The sequence below is a fragment of the Podarcis tiliguerta genome, assembly GCF_965153285.1.
Source record: "Podarcis tiliguerta genome assembly, chromosome: 7".
Classification (NCBI taxonomy): domain Eukaryota; kingdom Metazoa; phylum Chordata; class Lepidosauria; order Squamata; family Lacertidae; genus Podarcis; species Podarcis tiliguerta.
The window spans coordinates 36,010,240-36,022,480 of record NC_139540.1 but is presented as its reverse complement, the minus strand read 5'-3'; the positions used below and the strand labels follow the sequence as shown (position 1 = coordinate 36,022,480).

Here is a 12,241-nt window from a genome sequence, read left to right as displayed (position 1 = left end):
CCCCTCTCTCAGCTGGCTTCCAGAAGACACTGCTCCAATTGCTTTGATACGCCCCACCTGGTGGAAGCGATTACAATAAACTGTAACAGAGAAAGGAAGAAAATGGATTCACAGGGGCAACCATCCACTTTGCTAAGTCAGGCTTCTCCTTCTCTCCACTGTCATTGGCAGCAGTCATTGCATCCGGCTACAATAGAGGGATGGAGGAGGGATGCAGGGTCACTCCACTGAAACAACTGAGAGACCTCCTCTTCTTGAACTTTCCCACCCCAGGCAGCATTTGCAACAATTCTCAAAAACATGAATATTTCTTCTTCCCTCCCAATCAGTTTTCCTTTTGTGTCATTTTCCCCCTCTGTAAGCCTGTGGGCAGAGACTGTCTTTTTTAGTGATATGTATGCTGCTCTTAGAGCCTTTTGTTTTGGCTGAAGAGCAAGATTTTTAAAATCTCTAAAGGGTACTTTTGTTATCCCTGTTTTTATAGGGAATAAAGACCCTTTGGGCTGACTGCATCAACAATATATCCTATGAATGTACTACAACTATGTGTTACCTTTCTTTCCTCTTTCAACACATAGAAAATAAAATGTGGAGACAACTCAAAAGCACCCGAAGATAAGAAATGGCACATTCCAAGATTGAGAACACTAATAATCAAGAAATGGATGGGTAGCTGATTTGATTTGATTTGATTTCAATTGGATGACACATATCCAAGTTTGCATCATAAATGCACATACATATTTTTTGCAATTTATACTGTAAAACAATTCTCTGAATGTTTTTCTTCTTTCATTCTTTTTTGTAGAACTCAAGGAGAGATTTTGGTCAGCCTGAGAAAACAGCTGATTGCCTGCAGATCATGCTGAGAATGTAACCTGGAGTTTAACATGTGTACAGTACACTGATATATTGTATATTTAAGGAAAAACACTTGTTTTTTGTACAAATCCCCAAACGGACTCCTGCCCTTGAGTTGGAAATGTGCCAGACCTATGCTTTTTGTTAAAGAGCAGTAATATAAAATGTATCCATTTTTAAGGCCAACTGGCATGCAATATTTACCAAAATCTGAACCACATGTTTGCAAAAGTTTAAATCGTAGAAGGTGGCTCACATCTGGAAGCATCCATTTCTCAAAGGAAGGCTTTGGTAAATATATATGAAATGCACTGTCTCTGAACCCTGAGTTGTACGGGCAGGAATCATGCACTCCTCCATACTCTCCACACTGATGTAATCAAGTGCTCTGACACACCATTCATAGGCTTTCCCACTTCTTAGGGATAATAGCTAGGGCCAGTTCACAGATGCACGTTCATCTAATGAAGATTTGTATGTGCAAAGGAGCTAGAAATCGGACAGAGAGAACTCCGAAATCACCTCCTATCACCTCAAACACAGTGCTTTTTGGTGGTTTGGGGTTTACATATTCTGCTGAGAGTTACCCAGAAGTCAAATAATCAATATGTACAGAGTCTGCAGCTGGCAGACAGACATGTTGCCCATTTTCACTTTAGACACCTGCAGGATAGCCATGATGATTGCAAAGAGCCCAATGGCACTGCCAAAGATTTTCACAATGAGGATCTTGACAAAGAGGCTGGCATTCTGGGCATCTGCCAATGCTGCGCCACTGCCCACAATGCCCACACATATACAACAATGTCCATGCCCAAACATGGAGTAGCCTGCATAGTAGTTCCAGGAGCCAATCTCCTTAGGAGTTCTGCCAGAAAATTCCTCAGCCATGTTGGTGATGACGATGGCTATGATAATCCCATAGGCAACCACAGCTTCACAAAAGATGATGCTAACCAGATCTTTGGTTTTGATCCTAGGTGCTTTGACACCACTGCCGAGGATGCTGGATCCGGTAATATGCCCCAGGCAGCACCCACCACTGACAGTGAGATGGCCAGCCCCCTCCCTGCTCAGGATGGACCACATGTACTGTGAGGTCTCCATCAGGAACCATGCTACATCGAAATGGAAGTCAAGGTCAAATATTGTGTAGCAGATTCTGATGTCAGTGTTGGTGGTGGCCGCGGTCAGCCCCAGCCCTGAATACAGCAGTGAGAGCCCAGCAGCTGGAGAAACAGCAGACATGCACACCTAAGGAGGGATTAACAAATAAGGTTTCTCTCAATTTATGCATTATTTTTATTTTTGACTCTTGTACATTGCATTGGTGGTTTTCAGGAAAGCAGTGACACTCACACACACGTTAGAATAAATATTTTATCCTAGAAAGTGCAAAGTCATACTTTTAATAAATGGCATTTACTTCCATTTAGAAAAGCTCTGCACAAGGCGTGATAGTTTGGGCTGTGGGAGTGCATTCCTTTCTCATAATGTTTGTGATGGGTTAGTGGAATTCCCACAGCCCAAATTGTTACCCTTTGTGCATAGCTTTTCTAGCTTTGTCCTGCAAATAAATGTCTCTCTCATATATTCTCTCTCTCTCTCTCTCTCTCACACACACACACACAAAATATGCACTCTCCAGGAAAAAAAATATTCCTCCCAACATGCATAGGCCACTTTCCCACCACAAGGCCCCCAAAACAGGTATGGTCATGCATTAGCATTTAAGCCAAACTATTATATTTGCGTGCGCTGCTCTGGTTCTCCAGAAGCGGCTTAGTCATGCTGGCCACATGACCCAGAAGCTGTACGCCGGCTCCCTCTGCCAATAAAGCGAAATGAGCAGCACAACTCCAGAGTCGTCCATGACTGGACCTAACGGTCAAGGGTCCATTTACCTTTACCTCTTACAACACTGTGTCCTTTCTTGATTTTCAAAAACTTCTTTGGGGTGACTTAAGAAGTGGAGGAAACAGAGTTCAATCTTCTAATGCCAACACTCTACCTTGACTAAGCTACTTTATTCCCCAAAGAATATTTTTGTGCAGCCATCTTCTTGACACGTTCTTCACCTGTTCTTAGTTACATTTTTATGAAATCCCAGCTCTTGGCTCTGATCTTTCACCACCATCTATTCCTTTAAGTGAGGTTTTTGTAAAAAAAATAAAATAAAAATAAAACACAACATGGAAGCAGAATGGACCATTTATGCATAATCTCACAGTTCATATCTGTAGAGCAATAACTCATTCAGGCACCTTAATGTGGAAAGTACAGTAGCAAACGTAATCACCAGAGTTTAAACTTTGTAAATGCAAAGGAGGTATATCAAATTCCACAAAGTGATCCCATATTTTTACAGAGTGCTGACAAAATCTACAAGAGGCAGCAGGTCATCTGAAGGTTGCTCACACTCTCAGCAGCATTACAGTCACTTTCATTACACAAGCTGCAACCTTTAGCAATGTGGAATTTTTAGACTAAGCACTGGAATCTGCAAGCTCCCATAAATTCAGATTAATGTGCAAAAACTCTGCGAAAAAAATGACTTCCCAAATTTTACTACTGTTGAAAAATAAAATTCCTACCAAAAGAATTATTAACCAGGAAATGCTTTTAAATTAATTGTGTGCATCTTTCAAGTACATGCATTTTTCCCCTGCAGCATATCAAATACTATCAACTTATTCTGGAAATATTGCTGTATGCTGAAGGAAGGACACTGAAAAAGCACTCTTAATTTGGTTTTAAAGAATATAATTATATTTGTTGAGCTGTCTTCTGAAGCCATCTTATTTATAAATAAAAACCCAGAAGCTGGACAACTTAATTTTGATGCTCCAGTAGGCTGCCATTCTGCTAGGAATCCTCCTGTCTTTAAATAAAGGACAATGCTCATCTAGCTTAAAAGAAAGCTATGCTTTCAATTAATAATCTTGAAAACATCTTCCTTTACATGCTGTCAGAAAGAAGAAATTTCAAACCCTGTGTTGTATGCTCACTTAAATTTCTAACATCTAGTACTGATCTACTGTGGCCGATGGCAAATATGGAGGCCTATAGTACCAAAATACACTGAGAATCAAGGTAGAAGATTTTTACTCTGTATATCTTACCATCCGCAAGGAATAGTAGAGTGGTATCTATCCCAACATGGGTGGCGCTGTGGGTTAAACCACAGAGCCTAGGACTTGCCAATCAGAAGGTCGGCAGTTCGAATCCCCGCAACGGGGTGAGCTCCCGTTATTCAGTCCTAGCTCCTGCCCACCTAGCAGTTCGAAAGCACATCAAAGTGCAAGTAGATAAATAGGTACCTTCCAGTGGGAAGGTAAACGGCGTTTCCGTGCGCTGCTCTGGTTCACCAGAAGCGGCTTAGTCATGCTGGCCACATGACCTGGAAGCTGTACGCCGGCTCCCTTGGCCAATAAAGCAAGATGAGCGGCGCAACCCCAGAGTCGGCCACAACTGGCCCTAATGGTCGGGGTCCCTTTACCTTTACCTTTATCTATCCTAAACATGATTTGGAAACCTGGTTGAATTGGGTAGCCTATGTTCATTACTCTAAATATATTCTTCTCATCACTGTGCAAATGGTACCCAGTTCTATCTCTCTCTTTCAACTGATGCCAAGGAGGTTATGAAAGTACTGAACAATTGTTTGACCACAGTGATTTATTGGATGTGGACTAATAAATAGATGCCTGGTCCTGACAAGATGGAGGTTCTTTTGGTTGGTCAGTAAAGACACTAATCAGGGATTGGGGGCACAGTTTGTTCTGGATGGGGTTACATTCCCTTTAAAGGACCAAGTTTGAAGTTGGGAGAGGGGCGTTCTGGATCTGGCATTGAGGCATCTGATCAAAGATCTGTATTTTAAATAAGCTTAAAAATATATCTGTAGATGCTTGCTTCAGATGTTTAGCCTTGGCAGATATTTATTTTTCTGAACAGGGCCCCTCATTGATTTGTTGCAGTACTTCAAAGTTGTAAAAACGTACAAAAGCTGGGAACAAAGGTCATACAGATTACAGAATACAATCCAAGCTGCAAAAACATTAATTAGAGTTGGTAATTACTCAAACTCAGGATATCTTCCCAAGGTTTAAGATATCCTGAGAAGGTTAAAGGAGCAAAGAGCTAAAAGCAACAACAGCTGCAGCCTGGTGAGGAAGAGAGACTGCTCTGAGGATGTTTTTTAGGTTTAGGTCACTTTGGAAACTGTTCTTTACTAATCGTTTCTTCCAAAAAATCAATCTATGTTATATATATATGAAATGTACTGACTTTAATGTAACTATATAAAGAATGTAGAAAGTAAGAGATGTTAGATTCTTATGTTAGATTCTTATTTCATTGATGGTGTGTGAGAAGGTGAACCCAAGACCTCTGTTTATATGACAAGATTTAAAACCATGAGCCATCTGTTTTAGCCATCTGTCCCTGTTGCCAAGGGCAGAAGAGCCAAGAGCAGAAGAGCAAAGGGCATAGGGGATCTGATAATTAAGATGCCTTGTCAAGGCAAATGTAAGATATATGATAGAAGGAAATATAGCTCTTTGTCTCCCATAAAAGGTAATAGGAAATGGGTGTATCTTTTATGATTGGTTCTAGCAAACAGCCAATAGGAATTTCAACCAGGCTGATTGGACAGAGGCAGCCAAAGGAGGAGTAAGGAGGCTGGGCTGAGGGAATATAAGTGCTGGCCACCAGGGCTGGGGTGTGCAGAGCTTTTGGTAAATATACCACTGTGCCAATCATTTATTTGTCTGACAAATAAATTATTATTTTAATTTCTCTATTGCTGCGTTGAATATTTCATTCCAGCTAAGCGTTAACCACAAGCAGGGTGCTACAGCATTACTCCTGGAGAGCCAGGTGTCTCATCCAAGAATGCCTTTTACAGCTTTCCTGGAAAAGGTGGATTTGGCCCCAGTGATCCATGCCTTAATCACCTCCTGTTTAAGTTACTGAAGTCTGTTCTCTGTGGGGCCACCGTTGAGGAGTAATAGGAAACTTTAGCTAGTGCAAAATGTGGCAGTCAGATTATTGCAGATTGTAGAACACTGGTCTTATATCAACTGCACTGGCTTTCTGTTCGTTTCCAAGCAAAATTCTTACACAAAGCCCTAAATAGTGTCATGCAGACACTACAATAAACCTGCATACATGCAGAGTATTGATCGCACCATAAGCACCCATCTTGAAGCACTCTAAAATGGGGGGGGGGGCACTATTAAAACCAGAGAGCAGAATTAAAAGCCCATCAAAAGCCAGGTGAAACAAACTAAGAGTTACAGCCTGCCTCAAAGATGCAGCCTAAGGAGGGAGTTACACAACTGGGGTGCTGCTACAAAAAAGACTCTGTCCTGGGTATTCACCAGCCTAGCTGTTATTAGGGAAAGGATATATAACAGGGCTTCTGATGGAAATTATAGTATTGATCAGGTTCATATGGGAGATAGCGGTATTTCAGGTATCTTGGCCTAAAACCATATGTCATCAGAATGTCAGTCACTATTGTCCCCTGTTTAATCCAAATCTACGCTTTCCAGTGGAAGCAACCTTAATTGGGCCTTCTTGGTAGTGGCGCCCACCCTCTGGAACACCCTCCCATCCAATGTCAAGGAAATAAATATCTATATGGCTTTTAGAAGCCCACAGGGAAGTTTTTAATGTTTGAGTTTTTTGTGTGTTTTAATACTTTGCTTGAAGCCGCCCAGAGTGGCTGGGGCAAGCCACTCAGATGGATGGCATATTATTAATGTTGTTGTTGTTGTTGTTGTTGTTGTTGTTACTGTTACTATCTACATTGTTGTTTTTATATTGTGTAATGTTTATTTCTATATTACATACTACCCTGTGGGCCCTTGTAGGCAGAATGATAATTAAGAAATACTTTTAATAATTCTATCATAATCAGTATCATCTGTAAGTGGTGGTCTAGAAATACACAGAAGCTGTTTTGATCTAAAACATATTGAATCTAAAACCAGTGGTTACTCTGTGGGTCATTTAATAAGCAGGGAGACATATTTCCAGCATCTTAAACATGAAAGTCAAGCAATGATCACTGACTGTCAGAAAAGCAATCCATAATGCAGATCACACACAAAACAATAAGTACCCAGTGTTTCTTCTGTAAATAGGACTAATATTTAATCAATACTGTCTTCAACAGCAATGTGCGTTCTAATGAAAGCACTTCGACTTCTCAGGTTTTGACATATACCATTGATTAAGCTGGTATGGGAGGGAAATCCAAACTACATTTAAAATTAAGTGCTAGCATCAAGCATTGAAAATTGTGTTTATGGTAAGTTTCAAATGTTATTAGGACATATTAGCGAAATCCAATGTTTCAAAGTATTGTCAGTGGTCAAAACCAATTGATTCCATGTTCAGAAATGGCCACCAGTCATTCAAGCATAGTATCGGATGCAAGCATCATTTGTTGTTGTTGTTGTTGCTTATCTGTTTTAGAATTTGTTTAGAACCTTTTGCACTGGAATGGTACCCCCTGCAAAACAAAAAACCCACTTTGTTCTTATTTCACAAATTCAGGGCCAGTCCAACCAGTGGGCAGAATGAAGCAGCTGCCTCAGGCAAGATATGGTGGGAGGGCAGTGGCAGCAGCTCTCCAACCATTCCTCCTATGCTCTCTAGCAGTTCCCCTCTATTGGAGGACAAATCTTGGAAATAGATTTTTACAGGATGATTTGTTGCATTTCTCTAGAATAAAATAAAATAACAATCAACTCAATATAGTTGTCTATATATCTTTGGTATTATTTTGCTCCAGAGGGGAGAAGAGAGACATAGCTGCTTTTTTCTACTTTTAAATGAGAAACACAGCATTGCTGCAGCCATGAAGCATCAAATTTCCAAGCACAAAAACAGTCATTTTAATTGGGTCAGCCTATTGAATCTTTAAATCAAATTCTGTACTCATTAGGATCAGAATTCTGCATCGTTTTTGGGCATCATAGCATAAATGAAAACAGGCAAATTCAGCAATTACACCCTTCTAAAAGCCACAGACAGAATTCTTTTTATTAGATATACCATAGGCATATCAAAAATAATTTACCTGTAGACATGGTTTTGGTTGTTGTTTTCTTACAATTTGTTTGAGATCCCTTTGCAAATCATCTAATTAAAGCCATTTTGAAACATGGACATTTTTGTGCTTGTTGCGCACCGGCATTTGCAGATACCTGCTCCTCCTGATCTGGAATAATGCACATTCCAAGTCTTCACCGACTGCAGTCCGAAAGGGATAGATGACACTATGTCATTTAGTACTCCCTGCCTAGCCCTTTGTTAAGTTGTGTGTGGGGTTTTTTGCCATTAAAAACTGGGTGCTCATGAAGCCCCCATCTATTCTTCAGATTCATTAAGTATACATATTTCCATTTATAGTGGAACCTCCATCTTCGGAGACAGTATACCTCTGATTAAAAATGCTGGTAACAAACATCAGAGGGTGAGGTTCTTTCTCTGTTTGTTTGTGTGTGTTTTTTTGTACAGTTAAGTACCATACTTAATTCGTTCTGGAGGTCCGTTCTTAATCTGAAACTGTTCTTAACCTGAAGCACCACTTTAGCTAATGGGGCCTCCTGCTGCCGCTGCACCCAATTTCTGTTCTTATCCTGAAGCAAAGTTCTTAACCTGAAGCACTATTTCTTGGTTAGCGGAGTCTGTAACCTGAAGCGTATGTAACCCGAGGTACCACTGTATATGAATTTCCCAGGACACCCGGTGAGCTGCTAATACAGGCATCCCCAACCTGCGGCCCTCGAGATGTTTTGGCCTACAACTCCCATGATCCCTAGCTAATAGGACCAGTGGTCAGGGATGATGAGGATTGTAGTCCAAAACATCTGGAGGGCTGAAGGTTGGAGATACCTGGGCTAATATATGAAAGGGAATGCTAAAGAAGATGGATCTTTGGTCGGGTCCAGCAATGCAGTTCTTTTGAATAGACTCTCCAGCCTGCTTAATAATCCACAAATAATGCAACTGTTCATCTAATATAAGCAGTACGCTTTGAAAAGCCCTCTTAATTCCTTTACCCTTATGAGCTTTATTCCGATAGTGAGTATTTATTGTTGCAACCATAGCAATAAAAATATTTATTGGCAGCAGTGATGCAAATTGTAAACAACCATCTGTCTTTGGTTTCTTTCACTATGTTCCTTCAACATTTTTATAACATCAGTGTAATAAAGTTCGGGAAGAAGATAGCACTGAAATAACTCTTTGAACAGCTTTCTGGCATAGGACTTAGTATGACCCAGCGTTTCAAAACTTCTCTGCTTCTCTGCTTCTTCCACGGACCTGTCTATTCTGCTGTGATAGGAGCAGGTAAAGCCCTCTTTCATCTCTCAAATAAGGAATATTGTGAAATGACCCTGCTGTTCCTGAACCCACGCAAACTCATCACTATGATCACACCTGTCATCATTCTGATTTGTAACATGGACACCATAGCTTGGGTGGATCCCATTGGAAATGTTATGCTACTGGATCTACACCAGTGCAGACTTTTCTTTCAGTGCAGATGTTGTTAGACTACAACCTCTTTCATCCCTGCCCATTAGCCAAGCTTGCGGTGAGTAAGAATCCAACAGCATCTGAAGGGCTACAGGTTCTACACACTTCCTTTTAACTATCAACTTTTTGATGTTTGTGTAAATACTGGCCCAGTTCAGATGTATAACCAAGCTATGGTTTAGGGTTACAAGAAGGAGACTTCAAGAAGCCTTGTACTCATGCAAAGCAATTCTCCCTGTTCTTCTGTTCCTGCTTTGAGACAAATTGTAGCATATACCGGTATATGTTTGTGTGGCTGATCTAAACCTGCAGATTATGAGTTTCACTTGTCCTTCAAACCAGGTTTAGAAATAATGGTGTGATCTTGATTTCTAATCTTGGACTGCAGAGCAAGTGCAAACCATGGTTTGAGTGAATGGGCAAGCCATGATTTCCCTCAAACCAAAACAGAGAGAAAATTGTCATAAATGAGGGAATGGAAAATGCCCTGAACAGTTATTCTTGTAGCATGGCTTGGTGTTATGTCTGAACCAGTCACTCCATACTGAGAAAAATGCTAGGGCAAGAAACATTTTACATTATAAACCAAGCCTGAGTTGAAATCACATTCCTTACATTGGTATATTGTCAGACGGCATGATTTACTTGACTAGGTGGAGAAGAAACTTTGATCAAACCATCAAATTTTATCATCTGTAGACAAAACTGAGGTAGATTTCTAATTAAATTATTTGATTCCCATATTATCCAAGCAGTCATGCTGGCTGCAGTTGATAAAATTTGTTGTCGAAAACATCTAGATGACACCAGGTTGGTAAATACTGATCTAGAACTCCAACTCATACATAGCTTGAGTTCAACAATGTTCTTGAAGTCTCTCCCCCAGTATCAACCCGAGAAGATGAGACCACATTTAAAGCTCAGCAGGTGTTACATCAGCAAATAGTACAGTCAGGGCTTTCTGAGATGTGGCTTCAGCTATGTGGAAGATGTATATTTTAAGAAGGCTCTAAAATGTCCTTTTCGGGGGGGGGGGGGCGTGTTGAGTTGATTAAGCTGTTTTACTGAGATATTACCCAAATGCAATTTAATTTCTGTTTAAACTTTTATCAACCTTTAATGTTGTGATGATTTTTGAATTCTGAAGCTTGGTAAGACTGAGCGCTTATTAATAAGGAAAAGAATACATAAAGAGAGACCACAGAAGCATAGTCCTTGTGGAAGGTCTCCTGAGCAAGCTCTGTTGGGAGGCCTTCATTTCAGTGGGCTTATACAGCAGAACTCCCAGGCTGATAGTGCCATAAATGAATAAGCAAATTAGCACAACATTAAGAGTGTCTCACTAATTTTCCCCCCTTGTATTTGCTTCACGGTGTGGCTATGAACTCCACCTGTAAACACTGCAAGTGCAAGAATGGATCAGAAAGACGTCAGCAGTTAGATCCTCAGATTGTGTGTACCATGGTAAAAAGACTGAGATGCATGGGAGAAAGCAGAGGCATTGTTCAGCCCTTAAAAGACCCAGGACATAGGCCCATGACACAAAATTCCACAAAACGTGCATGTGCTAATTTATACATATAATGAACATTTAGGGCAACATTCAGAGTGAAAATTTCACTTTAAGCAAAAGAAAACGCTTTTACGTTTAAGAGGGGGAAGGGGGAGGAAGGGGCAGAAGGTCCCAGGCTGGATGCAAAAGGCCTCGGCTTGGCCCCTAGACAACCTGCTAACAATGCCCCCGAAGAAAAGAATTACTTTTCTTCTATTTGTTTATTCATTACTAAAGCAGAGTTTCTTTTGGAACCATTTAACTCGGTATATGCAGTGAGTTTTTCAATCATGTCTATACCTTGTGTATCCACTTCACTCTTTTCTGATTTAATTGACTTGAGTTAATAAAATTTAACAACAAAGCATAGATCAAGTGGAAAGAAGCACTTTAGGAGACGTGTTTCCCTCCTCGAGCATTTGATATTTAGAGAGCACAGTTTAGATAGAAGAGCAGGGAAATGTAGCTTAAAAAGTAGACAAAGCACCTTCTCCCGATTACCCTGACAATGGGAGTGAATTTGAAAAATGGAGGAGATAGGGATTTGGAATGGTAAAAAAATCTAACAAACTTGAGGCGATATTAAACTGAAGAGTTTTTGAGCTTATATGTATTTGAGATGCTTGGATAATATAGCACAATAGACAGTCCTGATATCCTGCATTAATATTTTTTAGTGGTTTGGCTTTGCAATAGCTAGTTGACGGCTTTGAGATCTCACTGTGTTTTAATTTGTTATAAGGAACTACTGTATATTTGTATCTTGCTGTACTCCACTCTGGGTTTATTCACGGTGAAGGTTGGGGTACAAATGTCCAGCTCCGAGGGTCTTCTGGCAGTTCCCTCATTGCGAGAAGTGAAGCTACAGGGAACCAGGCAGAGGGCTTTCTCCATAGTGGTGCCTGCCGTGTGGAACGCCCTCCCGCCAGATGTCAAGGAAATAAACAACTATCTGACTTTTAGAAGACATTTGAAGGCAGCCCTGTTTAGGGAAGTTTTTAATGTTTGATGTTGTCACTTTTTTATTATTAATATTCTGTTGGGAGCTGCCCAGAGTGGCTGGAGAAACCCAGCCAGATGGGCAGGGTATAAATAATAAATTATTATTATTATTATTATTATTGAATTAATCATTGTGTGACAGTACATGAGCTTATCGAATTATAGAATCATAGACTTACAGAGCTGGAAGGGACCCAAAGAGTCATATAGTCCAAACCCCTACAATGTGGAAAGCTTGCTGAGGGGGCTGAACAACTTACGATGATA

At 40.5% G+C, this 12,241-nt stretch overlaps 1 pseudogene across 1 annotated transcript; it reads right to left on the bottom strand.

The window, feature by feature from the left end:
- Positions 1-1,455: 1,455 nt before the first annotated feature.
- LOC310682065 (V-type proton ATPase 21 kDa proteolipid subunit c''-like) lies at positions 1,456-2,109 on the bottom strand (annotated as a pseudogene). The gene has a single exon. The product of its transcript is annotated as a V-type proton ATPase 21 kDa proteolipid subunit c''-like (transcript).
- Between the last annotated feature and the right edge of the window lie 10,132 nt (positions 2,110-12,241).